The sequence below is a fragment of the Scyliorhinus canicula genome, chromosome 4 (assembly GCF_902713615.1).
Source record: "Scyliorhinus canicula chromosome 4, sScyCan1.1, whole genome shotgun sequence".
Taxonomy (NCBI): domain Eukaryota; kingdom Metazoa; phylum Chordata; class Chondrichthyes; order Carcharhiniformes; family Scyliorhinidae; genus Scyliorhinus; species Scyliorhinus canicula.
Window position 1 is genome coordinate 109,528,853 of NC_052149.1, and position 15,619 is coordinate 109,544,471.

At 44.2% G+C, this 15,619-nt stretch overlaps 1 protein-coding gene across 1 annotated transcript in view; it reads left to right on the forward strand.

Annotated features, from left to right (window-relative positions):
• Positions 1-4,143: 4,143 nt before the first annotated feature.
• The window catches only part of acbd6 (acyl-CoA binding domain containing 6), a 571,355-nt gene continuing 559,879 nt past the window's right edge, over positions 4,144-15,619 (forward strand). Inside the window, exon 1 of the mRNA XM_038794993.1 lies at positions 4,144-4,339. The gene's annotated coding sequence lies outside the window, so the exon portion shown is untranslated. The remainder of the gene's footprint in view (positions 4,340-15,619) is intronic.

The window sequence follows — 15,619 nt, forward strand, 5'->3', positions numbered from 1 at the left end:
GCACACCACTCTCAGTCCCGATCTTTCTCATGCTCTTTCACCTCCCAGCTCCGCTCTCAGTCGAAATCTTTCATCTCATGGCTCTGCTAAATCTCGCTCTTTCATCCTCCTCATTCTGCTTTCAGTCTCGCTCTTTTTTACATTCTATAATCTACCCAGCTCCACTGGTTTTCCTGTGATGTCACCGTGTTTATTTAAACAAGAACTTAATGCAGGACACTGTTCCCGGACTGCTTCACTGCAATGCTGACTCCAGGACACTGTTCCCAGGCTGCTTCACTGCAATGCTGACTCTGGGACACTGTTCTCAGACTGCTTCAGTGCAATGCTGACTCTAGAACACTGTTCCCAGACTGCTTCAGTGCAATGCTGACTCTCGGACACTGTTCCCAGACTGCTTCATTGCAATGCTGACTCTGGGACACTGTTCCTGGACTGCTTCACTGTGATTCTGACTGATGGACATTTCCCAAACATGATGTACCTTAGAAAATGAGAAACTGAATGAGTCAGAAGAGCAAAGGGATCTATGGATACAGCTGAACAAATCATTAAAATCAGCATTATTGGTGAACAAAACAATTAGAATTTAAAAGTAGTGAAGTTATCTGAAACAAATGTAGGGCCTTGGTGCTTAGAGTGCTGTGACAGCTCATAGAATCATTACAGCACAGGAGGACACTTGTTTCCAAGAGCAATTCACCAAGTGCCATTCACCTGCCTTCTCTCCGTAGTCATGCAACCTTTTCCTCTTCAAGTACAGACAGTTATCAATCCCTTTTTGAAAGCCACAATTAGAATTTCTATCACAACACCCACAGGCAATCTCTATCCTATGAAGATGGCACAGAAGCACCCAAGGAGATGAAAAACAGGAGACCTGGTAGTGCAGTGAATGTTTGTACTTGTGGGATAATTCAAAGCAGGTGCCATAAATACAAGATGGTTAAGATTGGGCGGCACGGTAGCACAAGTGAATCGCACTGTGGCTTCACAGCTCCAGGATCCCAGGTTCAATTCCCCGCTGGGTCACTGTCTGTGCGGAGTCTGCACATTCTCCCTGTGTCTGCGTGGGTTTCCTCCGGGTGCTCCGGTTTCCTCCCACAGTCCAAAGACGTACAGGTTAGGTGGATTGGCCATGATAAGTTGCCCATAGGGGTTATTGGGTTACGGGGATAGGGTGGAAGTGAGGGCTTAAGTGGGTCGATGCAGACTCGATGGGCCGAATGGCCGCCTTCTGCACTGTATTTTCTATGTTCATAGTTACTAATAAATCCAGTAAGGAAATAGATATTTCTTTTCTCAGAGTTTAACATTGTGAAACTTGGTACCACAGTACGTAGTTGAGGCAAATAACTTAGATGCTTTAAACTAAAATTAGACGAATATCGTAGAATCAAAAAATCATAGAATCTCTATCGTGCAGAAGGAGGCCATTCAGCCAATCCAATTAGCACCGGCCGACTAAAAGAGCACCCTATCTAGGCCCACTCCCCTGCCCCATCCCTGTAATCCCGTGATCTAATTCACACATCTTTGGACACTAAGGGGAAATTTAGCATGACCTGTCCACCTAACATGCACATGTTTGGACTGTGGGAGGAAACCGGATTGCTTGCGATGGAAACCTTCACAAGCAAAAGAGAACGTTCAAACTCCACACAGCCACCCAAGGTCAGAATCAAACCTGGGTCCCTGGCTCTGTGAAGCAACAGTGCTAGCCATTGTGCCACCCTGAAAAAAATACTAAAATATACTGAAAGGCTGAGATGCGATAGTTGAAATGGGAGATTTGATGGAACATAAACAACAGTGTCCAGTGGGCTGAATGGCCTGTTTCTCTGCTGCCTATACTGCAAGAGAATGGCAGTATCAGAAAATATGTCCTTGTGTATAGCCATTGAGATTTTAAAGGGAAATTTTATAGTTTACCGATGACTGAAAATCACTGGATGATCTCAGAATTTCCTTGGCTGGATCCAGTTTTTGCCCGGCAGGTCTTGTGAAAAACAGGGGGCGGGATTCTCCGAGCCCTGCACCGGGCCGGAGAATCGCCACAACTGCGTCACGCCACCCTGATGCCGGCACGCGATTCTCTGAGGAGCGGAGAATTGGCGCCATTTGCGCCAGCGCATTTGGCATGGCGCCGGTGGTGGGCTGCTGTCCGCGGCCGGGCCGCCGATTCTCCGGCCTTGATGGGCCGAGCGGCCGTGTGGAAACGGCAGAGTCCCGCCGGCGCCGTTCATACCTGCTTGCAGCCAGCGGGAACTCTGCGCGCAGGGTCGGGGGTGGCCTGTGGGGGGGGCTCCTTCACTGGGGGCAGCCTCCGACGGGGTATGGCCCACGATCGGGGCCCACCGATTGGTGGGCTGGCCTCTCCAGCCTGGCCTTATTTTGTTACGCGGCCGGCCCCTGAACCCCCTCGCCATGTTGTGTCAGGGCCGGCGCGTTGAGGAAGTTCCCCGCGGGCCAGAATCGGTAGTGCCTGCGCCATTTTGCGCCGTCGTGAAATGCGACTGCATTCACGACGGCGTGGACACTGCCTCCATTTCGGAGAATTACGCCCAGGAATTCTCCTGGGAGAAGGGTGTAATTTCCAAACCGACCAATGGTGCCGCTACTGAGCGGAACAGCAACGTCAAGGTTCAAAGTTTTGTTTGAAAAGCAGATGGAGGAAAGCATAGCAAGGCCTTTCATTTATAAAACTGTTACGTTTAATCTTGTGTGGATCGAAATAAATTGATGACGGCCAGATTGTTATGGGTTTAATATTTTGCGGGGCAGCTGCAGTACTGTCAATCAACTAATGGTGGCGACGCTGAGCTGTCAGCATGTTATCAACACTTAGGAGGTCGAGCTCTGGGCACATATGTTTTATTTTCAATCTTCCCACTTTATGGGCGGAGTGCATTCTTCCATTTGAAAGTAAAAATAAACAACAAACAAGAAAGATACTTTCCACAAATTGATCTGCTACATCCCATCCCCAGGTCGGTGTCTGAGTCCTAATACATTCCACTGTTACAACACCAGGTTAAAGTCCAACAGGTTTGTTTGGAGTCACTAGCTTTTGGAGCACAGCTCCTTGTTGGACTTTAACCTAGTATTGTAAGACTTCTTACTGTGCCTGCCCCTGTCCAACGCCGGCATCTCTCACATTATGGGTTCCACTGTAATATCTTGAAAACACCATTTGGATCAATAACATAATCAAGGCGCTTCACAGGAGAATTGTGAGGCACCATCTGACACGGGATCACACAGGGAGATATTTCGGATAGGTAGCTAAAGGTTTGGTCGAAGACAGAGTTCAAGGAGCATCTTAAAGGTGGCGAGATATGTAACCAGCCGGAGAGATTTGGGGAGGAAATTCCAGAGTTTGAAGGTTGTCGGCAATGGCGAGGAGAAGGAAATTGAGGATGCAGGAGAGGCCAGAATTAGAATCAAAATGTCAAAAACACTTTGACAGTCTCTCTAAATAAATACATTTTTTTCATGAAACAAAATTTCTGTTGTCCGATGTCTTGGCTCCCAACTCACGTTCGAAGCAATTAACCTTAGAGCTTAGGTGCTTTCAAACTGAAATGGGATATTACTGACGAGTCCAACATTACGCCCTATGGTCCAGGTTCTCCTTGGACACCTGCTGACTTGGAAACGAAGCCCGTCGTTGCCAAGCTCCTGCCGGAATAGAAGCAATTGCCTTGCACACATTCTGCTCAGAGTTGGAAAACGTGTGTGCTATTGTGCACGTTTGAAGAATAAACTGCTACTGAGATTGCAATTACAGTGGCTAAACCACCTCCCTGAGCCACTATAATTATAGTAGTGGAGGATCACGATTTCAAGGGGGATCTTGCGTTTTGAAGGAACTTACACTGCAATTAGCCCAAACGTCTTGGCTGGTGTTGCGCCACTCACTGGAGCTTCGGGAGAGAAGGAAAGAGGGACCATTTATCAAGCGTTGGTTGTTTGTGAAAATGCTTCTTGGAGGTAAAAGCAACAACAGAAAAAAACAGCTGCCGTGAGGGGGAACATAAAGAAGCAGCTTGATTGGGTTGCAGGATACAGTAGGTTCTGGGGGCTTTTTTTTCCCTGTCGCCATGGTTTCATGGCATTCCCCTTCACTGTGATTGGTGTCTCTGCTGTCGGCTGCTTAGGTCTAGCGCCGGGTCTCCCGCCCGCCGGCGCTGCTGCCTCGAGTCAGTCAGAGTACGGGAGACGCAGCCGGCTGGAGACACACACACAGAACAAGCTGTCTGTGAAACAATAACAACACTCCCTGCTTCCCTTTGCAAAGGAATAAAATCAGCGACCCGATGAGTTATTCTCCTATTTTGTGAGTATTTTTGTAAATCTTAAACTCCTTTGTCCTGTGGCTCGTGTGTGGTGAGGAAGCTGGTTAAAGGGAGGGAGGGAAGGAGAGAGGCTGTTTGATCAGATTTCCCTCATAAATGCATTTGCAGCAATTAAGAACCATCTTTGTCGTTCTGGGTTCTGTTTTCACTCCCCTCATCTTCTTCCATTCAGTATCCAACATATGAAACGTGTGTGTGTGTGTGTGTGTGTGTTAGGGGGTGTTGTAATTGTAAATTTTCCTCCTTGGCTGAAAAAAAACATTTGATACGAGAAATCATGCTTAATGATGTGATTTGCACGCAGCATGATCATCGGAAGTGTGTTAAGTGATTATCAGTGATTTATTTTTCTAAGAGCGTTAATGCACAGGTCAGATCATTTCCACGCAGTGTTTATGTGGGAAGAATATGATTCTTTGGAGAGCTTATGACGAGTGGTTTCCTGTGGGGCTGTCCTTAGCAGGCCTCTGGGAGTCGACTGCCTTGTAGTTGGATGAGATCCCGGCTGTAGGTTCCTGGACCTTTCACGCTACAGAACGAGAGAAATTCAGAGAACTCCACTTAATGTTTGGATCGTTCGTGTTAATTAGGGTAGGGAGGGGAGGGGAGGGGACGGGGGTGTAGCTGGCTAAATAGCCATGTGAAAATTAATTAATCATAAATTAATTTCCATTCACTTCAAAAAACAAGATTTCCACTAATTCATGTGCCGTAGCATTAAGAGGTTCAGTCATTACTACGGGAAACAAATAGATGACTGCGGGAATGGTTGTACCAGTTACAGCTGAATGTGCATTTGGACGTGTGGTGTACAGAGGGCTCCATAGAGAACTGGTAAACGTAATTTATGCCTGAGGGGAGGAGGAGGGATGATGATGGGGGGGAGGGTACAATTTAAGTTTAATGGCCAAGTTATGAGTGGCTTGTACAGACCTTCTAACAAATTCCAGGAAAATTTATGACACATCACCATACACACATAGTGGGTAAATATAACTTCAGAATTGAGTCAGATGTGTCTGCTAGTTTATTCATAATCTTTGAAATGATGCTACTTTCTGTACAGCGCACTGCTGTACAGCGTATTGCAACTCGCCAAGTGGATTGTGCTCCTGATCTGCAGTTGGTAGCTAAACCATTCTGATCTGAGAAAACCACACTAAATTTCACAAAGCCTAGTTCTACTTTATCTGGATGCTATTTGTGAAATTCCCCTCGCGTATATGGAGGGTATTAATTTGTGGCAATGAATCAAAGGTATTTGTTGCCCTGTGCAACACCAATCCCCTATTGCTCCTCACCTTAATTGAAGATGTTTTCATCATAAAATTTATGTTTGTGGCATAATTTACGAATCAGTTTGTGATCTCTATCAGAACCTTCTTGTAGAATTGTTGCGGAAATTTCTGAAATGATATTTAAGGTCTTTTGTCCTTCCGGGGGGGGGGGGGGGGGGGGGGGCATCTTTGCGAATTCTCTGCGAATCCAGTGAATACGAGGCCCATTTTTTGTTGTGCTGTCCAAGTTTGGGGAAATGTCTGAATTTACCTTCATTGCAGATTTAAGAGGAGCAGAGGTGTTTGGCAAACCTTTCTTTGCAAACTTAGTCATAACCCAGGATTGTAGATTACCATCTGACATGTTGGAGTCGCTGGTGTGTGACATCAAGAAAAAGATGAGGCCGAGCTCTTCTTGCCGAAACAGACTTTTCTACCGAAATAATTGAGCTAAATAGCACTTGTTGATATCAGTGTGTAAATCATCCATCAATTTAACTCTTAATTCACCCAATTTCAATTCCTGTCATTCCTCAGTCTCTTTCTCAATTCTAATTAGTTAAAGAAATAGACTTTTGGTCTCATTCCTCACCAGGATCTCAGATGTCCTTGGTGCACTGTTATCAGTCCACACATAAAACAACTTGTTGTCTTTTAGGCTGAAAGGTGAAGGAAAATACCCAAGGGGGACTCAATGTGACGTGCCCCACTCCAGCAAAATCTGAACCATTGAGTTTTGTAAACACTTTCTTGCGGAACCTGTATCTCAGTTTAAAAAGCTTCAATTTGGTCACCATTTTTGTTGCCAAAAAATTATCGTCATCTGCTTGCTTCTTGAGGCCTGCAGTAACCGTGTGAAGCTTCCTGATGGTTACCATATTTCATATTAATTCTCGTGTCAGGATAATTTAGCAATTCATTCCAGGCAAGAATATTAATGTTTAGGACTAAAATCAATTTAGTTTATCTTTCTAAATTTAGTTTTCACATTTTAAAATGTAAAACTATACTGTTACTTAGCTGACCAATGTTAATTTTTCCCAAAAAGATAACAGGAATAAGTTAACATTGGGCCCTCCAGAGAAATAGCATGGAATTTTTTAATTAAAATGTGCCTGGAATGAGTAGAACTGATTCTTTCTGAGAGAGTCAAGAATTCTGGGATTGTCAATGTGGCGATGGATATAATGTTCGCATATTTCTTCTCTTTGCATTTTTCCCTCTCATTTCTCACTGTTATTAGCGTATCCAACTGCAGCATTCCCACCCTACTTCAGTTTTGTCACTCTGCCCCCCCCAAGTTTGAGTTTTCTCCCTCCTCATATTTTGCTATTTTCTGCTTTTCTATGTGAGGTCCACAGTTGAAATGTAAAAGTCTGTATTGCTGTGGGAGTAACAAGCATCATAGAATTATATGAACATATGAAACAGGAACAGAAGTAAGCCATTCAGCCCCTCGAGCCTGCACCGCCATTCAATAAGATCATGGATGATCTGTTCGTGTTTCGAATTACACATTCCCATCTACCCCTGATAACCTTTGAACCCCTTGCCCAATAAGAATCTGTCTACCTCTGTCTTAAAAATATTCAATGACTCTGCCTTCTGAGGCTGAGAGTTCCAAAGTCCCACAACCCTCTGAGAGAAATAATGTCTCCCACCACTGTCCGACAAGGGCAACTCTTAATTTTAAAACAGTATCCCCTAGTTCTGGACTCACCCACAAGAGGAAACATCCTTTCCATGTCCACCTTGTCAAGTCCATTCAGGATTTTAAATCAATCAAGTCACATCCTGTCCACACTAGTCTCCTAAGACAACACACTCATTCAAGGTAGCAATCTAGTAAACCACCTCCAATGCATTTACATCCTTCCTTAAATAAGGAGAACACAACACACCGTATTCGAGATGTGGTCTGCCCAATGCCCTATATAACCGATGTGGAGATGCCAGCGTTGGACTGGGGTGAGCACAGTAAGAAGTCTTACAACACCAGGTTAAAGTCCAACAGGTTTTTTTGATTCACTAGCTTTCGGAGCACTGCTCCTTCCTCAGGTGAATGTCCTCATATTCACCTGAGAAAGGAGCAGTGCTCCGAAAACTAGTGAATCAAAACAAACCTGTTGGACCTTAACCTGGTGCTGTAAGATTTCTTATTGTATAACTGAAGCATCACATCCTTACTTTTCTGTTCAATTCCTCTCCTAATAAAAGATAGTATTCCATTAGACTTCTTGAATACATGCTACACCTGCATAACTAACCTTTTGTGACTTATACATGGGAACACCTAGATCCCTCTGCACCTCAGAATTCTGCAGCCATTCTCTGTTTAAGCAATACAACAACTTCACATTTGGCCGTATTATAGTCCATCTGCCAGAATTTCCCCACTGAACCTATCTATAACCATCCACAAACTCCTTTTGTCTTCACAGCATACTTTCCTTCCTATCTTTGTGTCAACTGCAATTTAGCTACCAGGCCTTCACTCACCTTACCTCAGTCATTGATGTTAATTGTAAAAAGGTGAGGTCCCAGCAGAGACTACATGGGGGACTCCACTCATCACATCCTGCCAATCGGAGAAAGATCCATTTACACATACCCTCATATTTCTGTCAACCAGCCAAACGTCTGTCCAAGCTAATGTTACCCCTCACACCATGAGCTTTCCTTTTCTGCAATAATCTTTTGATGTAGCACCTTATTTAATAACTTTGAGAAATCCAGGTACAATATGTCTACAGGCTCCCCTCTATCTACAGCACATATAACTCCTTCAAAGAACTGTAATAAATTTGTTTAGCATAATTTACCCTTAATAAAACCATACTGACTCTTCCTGATCATCTTGAGATTTTCTAAGTGCCCAGCTATAACCTCTTTAATGACAGAATCGAACACCTTCCCCATGACAGACGTCAAGCTAGCTGGCCTATAGTTTCTTGTTTTCTGCCTCCCTCACCTTCTTGAATAAAGGGGTTATATTTGCTACTTTCCAGTCTGATGGAACCTATCCAGAATCTTGCGAATTTTGGAAAATTAACACCAACGCAACTACAACCTAATTAGCCACCTCTTTTAAGACCCAAGGATGAAGTTCATCTGGACCCGATAACTTGTCAGCTCCATCAGTTTGCTCAGTACCACTTCTCTAGTGATTTCAATTGCACCACGTTCCTCTCCCCCCTCCACTTCCTGATTTACAGCTAATACTGGAATGTTTTTTTGTTGTCTCTGTAGTGAAGAGAGAGCAAAATATTTGTTTAGTTCATCTGATATTTCCTTTACGATCTATTAACTTCCCATTCTCACTCTCTAGAGGACCAACATTCACTTTAAATATTCTTTTCCTGTTTGAATACCTGTTGAAATTCTTTACATTTCTAGTTGTTGAAATTCTTTACATTTCTAGTTAGCTTTCTCTCGAGTTCTAATTTTTTAGTCCTTATTACTTTTTTAGTTATTCTCTGCTATTCTGACCAATCATCTGTCCTGCCACTCACCTTCATGCAGTTATATGCTTTTCCCTTAAGTTTGATGCTTTCCCGAACATATTTTGTTAACCATGATGGGTCCCTCGCTTTAGAAGTTTCTGCATTGCAAGAATATACTCATTTTGAGTATTCTGAATTCCCCCCTTAAATGCCTACCACTTCTTTTCTATTCATTTTACCTACCCCCAAGCTTTAATGTCCACATAGTTGCCCTTTTTTAAGTTTCAAATACTAGTCTTCGAACTCTTCTTGCTTTCTAACTGGAAGTAACATTCAATTACATTGTGGTCTCTTCTACTTCGGGGATGTCTTGTCTTCACTCAAAGGTTGTCTAATGCTGTCATATTACACAATACTAATCTAATATAAATTGCTCTCCGGTTGGTTCCAAAACGTACTGTTCAAATAAATAACCTTGAAAGCATTCTATGAACTCCTCATCCCGGCTACTACTGCCAATACGATTTTTCCAGTTTATATGTAGATTGAAGTCACCTCTGATTAATGCCATCCCCTTTATCACAACACCCAATATTTCTTCTTATATGTTTTGATCCGACATTGTGGTCTTTGTAAGGGGGGCCAGTAGACCACCTGCCACGAGTAACTTCTTTCGCTTACTGTTCTTCTTCACCGGAAAACAATCTACATCCAGATCCTTTATGAAATCATTTATGGTTTCTACTTTGTGAGGCACTGGTTCCTGTACTGGGGAAAAGTGGAGGCTGTACCATTGAGATGATTTATACATCGATGGCTGGGTCAGCATTTATTACCCATCCCTAACCCCTCCATTTCAGAGGGGCATTTGAAAGTCAATCACATTGCTATGGATATGGAGTCACATGTAGGCCAGACCAAGGTAATGATGGCAGATTCCTTTCCTAAAGGATATTCGTGAACCAGATGGATTTTACAACAATTGGACAATGGTTTCACGGTCATCCAGTTTTTATTGAGTTCAATTTCACAATCTGCTGTGGTGGGATTTAAATCCAGCATCTGATTACTCATTGAGTGATAGTACCACATGCCACCACCTCCCCTTGGATGAAGGTAATCTCTTAACTATTGCACAAATGCCATCCTTGATTAACAAAGCTACCACTCCACCTTCACCTTGTTTCCTATTCTTCACGAATGTCATATAACCCTCAATATTCAGGACCCAATCCTTGCCATTCTGCAGCATGCTTCATAATGGGCTGTCAGATCTATTTTATTGACAATGTTGCGCTTTTAATTTCTTGAATTTGTTATGAATGCTGCGTGCATTCAGATATGGAGTTTTTTGTTTGTCTTTTTGTTACCTTTGTACCTTTGTAACAACTAGTCTTGATTCTTACATTTTATCTCTCTGTTCCTTCATGCTATTCTCCTACCCTTTTTAGGGGCAGCACGGTAGCAAAGTGGTTAGCAGTGTGGCTTCACAGCGCCAGGGTCCCAGGTTCAATTTCCCGCTGGGTCACTGTCTGTGCGCATGTTCTCCCCGTGTCTGCTTGGGTTTCCTCCAGGTGCTCCGGTTTCCTCCCACAGTCAAAAGATGTGCAGGTTAGGTGGATTGGCCATGCTAAATTGCCCTTCTGACCAAAAAAGGATTAAGAGGGTTTATTGGGTTCTGGGGATAGGGTGGAAGTGAGTGCTTAAGTGGGTTGGTGCAGACTTAATGGGCTGAATGGCCTTCTTCTGCTCTGTATGCTCTATGTACCCTCATTTCCCATTCTACTATTTTCCTCTCTGATATACCACATATCTCCACATTTCATCCCTTGTACCCTCTGTTATGTTTAAAATCCTCTCTCCATCCCCAGTTCTCAGTTTGCAACAACACTGGTCACAGTATGGTTCAGGTATAAATCATCTCAATGGTACAGCCTCCACTTTCCCCAGTACAGGAAACAGTGCTCCACAAAGTAGAACCCACTCTTTCCACGAAAGTCTTTGAGCTTTGTGTTCACCTCTCTAATTTTTATGTACGTTATGCCAATAACGGCTCCGGTAATAATCATAGACATTACAATATGGAAAGAGGCCATTTGAACCATTTGTGCCTGTACTGGCTCTTTGAAAGAGTAATCAGGATTTGACCAACACTCCAATTTTTTGTTTGTAAAGCTGCAAGTTACTCACCCTCAAGTATCTTTTTGATTTCCTTAGAGCAGGGAAGGTGGGGGGAGGGGGGATTCCATCGAGGTGTACAAAATTGAGGGATATAGATGGAGTAGATTGGAAGAACCTTTTTCCCTTTGTAGATGGGCATAGACTCCTGGTGAGGAGCAGGAGCTTTCAAAGGGACTTTCACTCAGAGAGTGGTGGGAATCTGGAACTCACTGCCTGAAAGAGTGGCAGGGATGGGGACCCTGACACATGTAAGAAGCATTTAGATAAGCACTTGAAACACCATAGTGTACGAGACTGCAGACCAAGTGCTGGAAATGGGATTAGAATGGAAAGGTGTTTGACCGCACAACCAAGAAGAAAACTACAGGAGAAAAAAAGGGCTGTTGAGTTTCCTTTCCACTTCCATAAGAATGCCACCAGATTTAAGAGACAAATATTGACCAGGAACTGTGGGAAGTAGTGAAAAGAATCTCCACTCCAGCTGCACTCAAAATAGGTTAGCTCGCTCACCTAATTTATTCCATGCTTTAATAAAAGCAAAATACTGAGGACTCTGTAAATCTGAAGCACAGCGATACGGACTTGAAACATCAACTCTGTTTCTCTCTCCACAGATGCACAACCACAGAGAGCCTCTTTCTGTGCTGTAAAACTCTATGACTCTATCTCTTCACCATCCTTACAATTATTTATGGAATTGGCATTCACCACGCTGTTTGGTAAAGGTTCCAGATCCTAACAATAGAGACCAAAAAAAATTAAATTACTCAGCAGATCTGGCGGCATCTGTGGAGAGAGAAACAGAGTTGATGTTTCAAGTCCGTATCGCTTTGCTTCAGATTTACAGCGTCCACCGTATTTTGCTTTTATTAAAACATGGAATAAACTCGGTGTGCGATCTAACCTATTTTGAGTGCAGCCGGAGTGATGAAGATTCTTTTCATTATTTCCCGTTCACACATTTCCTGGTCAACATTTGTCTCTTAAGTCTGGTGGCATTCCATAAGACCATAAGACATAGGAGTGGAAGTAAGGCCATTCGGCCCATCGAGTCCACTCCACCATTCAATCATGGTTGATTTCAACTCCATTTACCCGCTCTCTCCCCATAGCCCTTAATTCCTCGAGAAATCAAGAATTTATCAATTTCTGTCTTAAAGACACTCAATGTCCCGGCCTCCACCGCCCTCTGTGGCAATGAATTCCACAGACCTACCACTCTCTGGCTGAAGAAATTTCTCCTCATCTCTGTTCTAAAGTGACTCCCTTTTATTCTAAGGCTGTGCCCCCGCGTCCTAGTCGCCCCTGCTAATGGAAACAACTTCCCTACGTCCATCCTATCCAAGCCATTCATTATCTTGTACGTTTCTATTAGATCTCCTTACGGAAGTGGAAAGGAAACCCAACAGCCCTTTGTTCTCCTGTAGTTTTTTTCTTTGTCCTCTTCCTTCAACGTGTAGCTGCTGACAGAGAAGATAGATGAAAGACTTGCTCTGTGACTGCATGCTGGAGGGTGTACGAGTGTGGTATGGGTCACTTTTGGTTTTGAGTATATTTTCTGCTCAGAGGGAAAGTTTTGGCCATCACTCAGCACTTCCCACAATCTTGGCATTGGGAGACTGAACAACAAGCACACACCTGTAGTGTTGCATTGCCAGCTGCCTGTGATCTTTTACTCCACGGCCATCATGAAATGATGCTGCATATAGTTGTGGCAGGCTGGATAAGGAGATGATGTATAAATTGGGGAAGTGAACGTGTGACTACGTGACTGTGCTAAACCTCGGTGCAATAAGTCTCACCCCACTCAAATGGGAAATGATGCATAACCTGCTGTTACCTCACCACATTGCAGAATTGGAATAAGGACATAGCAAAATAACAAAACTGCTGTTTTTGTTTCATGCACTGTTATTGTGATGGTATTATTTTTTCGGTTATCTTTTTCATGTTCATGGTCTTGCCGGTTTGCCCACTTGTTTTCTCTTCTGATCTTGCTGTTTCTGTTATGTTTCCAATGTACGTTACAATATTTTTTGCTCATTGTTAGTTGAGGATTGTGATAGTTTTTACAGAACATTTTCATTACATGTTGGGAGAGAGATTTCAGATAATCGCTTCACATACTTACTTTGTGACCAAAGTCTGTGATGAGGAACATTTGATACGGGAGTCAGCTATTCAGTCCCTCCAGCCTGTTCAGATATTAAATCAGACACTGGTTGATCTGTATCTTAATTACATTTTTGTGGCTTAGTTCCAAACCCCCTAATACCTTTGCCTCCCACCCTCAATGCCTTTACGGGAATAAGAGATTCTGACTTCTTTTGCCCTTTGTGTGAACAAGTGTTTCCTGACATCTTGCCTGAACTGCCTAATTTTAAGGTTGTACCTCCTTGCTTAGGACTTCCCTGCCAAAGAAATTAGTTTCCCCACCATACATACCCTCTCTGTACAAATTTCACCTTTTCCAAGTACAAGAACTCCCAACAGGTCCCCCCCCCACCGAAAGCACCTCCTCCAGCAATGAGGAGAACAGTGCCACCAGAAAGCTCGGGAAAGCCATCCTTGAGAAATTCCGCAGCTGCACGCATTGCAGCCCATTCTTCATCCCCAGCTCCTCCAACCTTGCAAATCTCCTCTCCAGAAACAGATCCTTCATCTCTTTTACCCCCTTCTCCTCCCGTCCCCGGAATCTCGCATCACCCTCGACCCTGCCCTCAACTTGAATTGCTGTCAAAATTGCCCCCAAATCTTCAGCGTGGCTACCACTACTGGATTCCTGGAATACTTCCCCGGAGCGAGCTGCAGTAGCCCCATTGCTGGAGCCCGCAGCCCTGTCCCCTTACAGGACACCGCCTCCATCTGCACCCAGAGCCTCGGTCTCCTTACTCCAGGCCCGCTCCTTTGGTGGTGCAACAAATTCAGAAGAGCCAAGCCTCTTGACTGCCACCCTCTTTGGAGCACCGCCTTCCTTATCCTTGCAATCTTCCCTGCCCACATAAACTGCGAGACTAGCCAATCCAGCTTTTGAAAAAATGTCTTTGGCAAACAGACTGATGGACACTGGAATAAAAACAGAAACCGTGGCAAAATATTAATTTTGATTGGCTGGGTGGGTGCAGGCAATGACAAAGGAAGGCTATCCCACCGTCACCAAATTGTCCTTCACCTTTCCCACCAGGCTGGTGAAATTTAACTTGCGGAGTTGCGGCCAGTCCCATGACCTGCACCACAATACCTAAAGTGAGTTGTCGCTACCCAAAAATGGCAACCTTCCACTCCCACCCCTCCACCTGAAGAAGACAGGACAAATACTCATTCTTCCCTAAATTCAATTTATACCCTGAAAATGCCCCAAATTTCCCTAGCAAACCCTACCCAATGAGTCGGGGTCTAAATATACAGCAGAAAATCATTTCCGTACAAAGACAACCGATGCTCCACTGCATTCACTATCGCCCTCCATAAGCCTGAACCGCTCAGCGCAATCACCAAGGGCTCACTTGCCTCTGGCAAACAAATGGTGGACATGGGGTTACCCCCTGCCTCATTCTATGGAATATTGGGAAGTATGCCAACTGCGTTTCATTCGTCTGCACACAAGCTATCGGATCCTTGTATAAAAATTTAAACCCAAGTCACACACCTTCCAGTACCGCAACCAAATAACTCCACTCCACTCTGTCAAATGCCTACTCTACATCTAACACCACCATCACCTCTAACTCCCTCCCCTCTGCTGGACAAAGCACCACATTTAGTAGCTGCTGCATTTGATTGAAAACTGCCTGTCCTTGATGAACCCTGTCTGATCCTAACCCTGTCTGGAACCTCCCCGCCATCTTCGGGAGACACTTTTCCAGCCTCACTGCCAACACCTCCGCCAATATTTTGGCATCCACATTCAGTAGAGAAATGGAACTGTGTGACCCACATGCCACTGGATCCTTCTCCTTTTAAGTAACAATGAAATAGATGTCTGCCTCATTGTCTCCAGCTACCCTCCTTTTACCATTGCATCCACAAGCATTTCCACCATTAGTGGTGTCAACTTGTCCTTAAACTTCTCATAGAACTCCACTGGGAACCCATCTGGCCCTGGTGTCTTAGCTGACAGCAACTTCCCTATCGTTGCCTTCACTTCCTCCACCCCCAATGGCTTTGCTAACCTGGCCATCTCTTCCACCTCCAGCTATTCCAGTTGCTCCAGAAACTCCCTCATTTCTGACTGATCTCCAGCGGCTCTGACATATATAAATATAAACACCTATAAAAGTCCTCAAACACTCTATTTACCGGCTCTGGAGCTAGCACAACCCCACCACATTCCATGTCTAATCCGCACGATTCTCCTCAC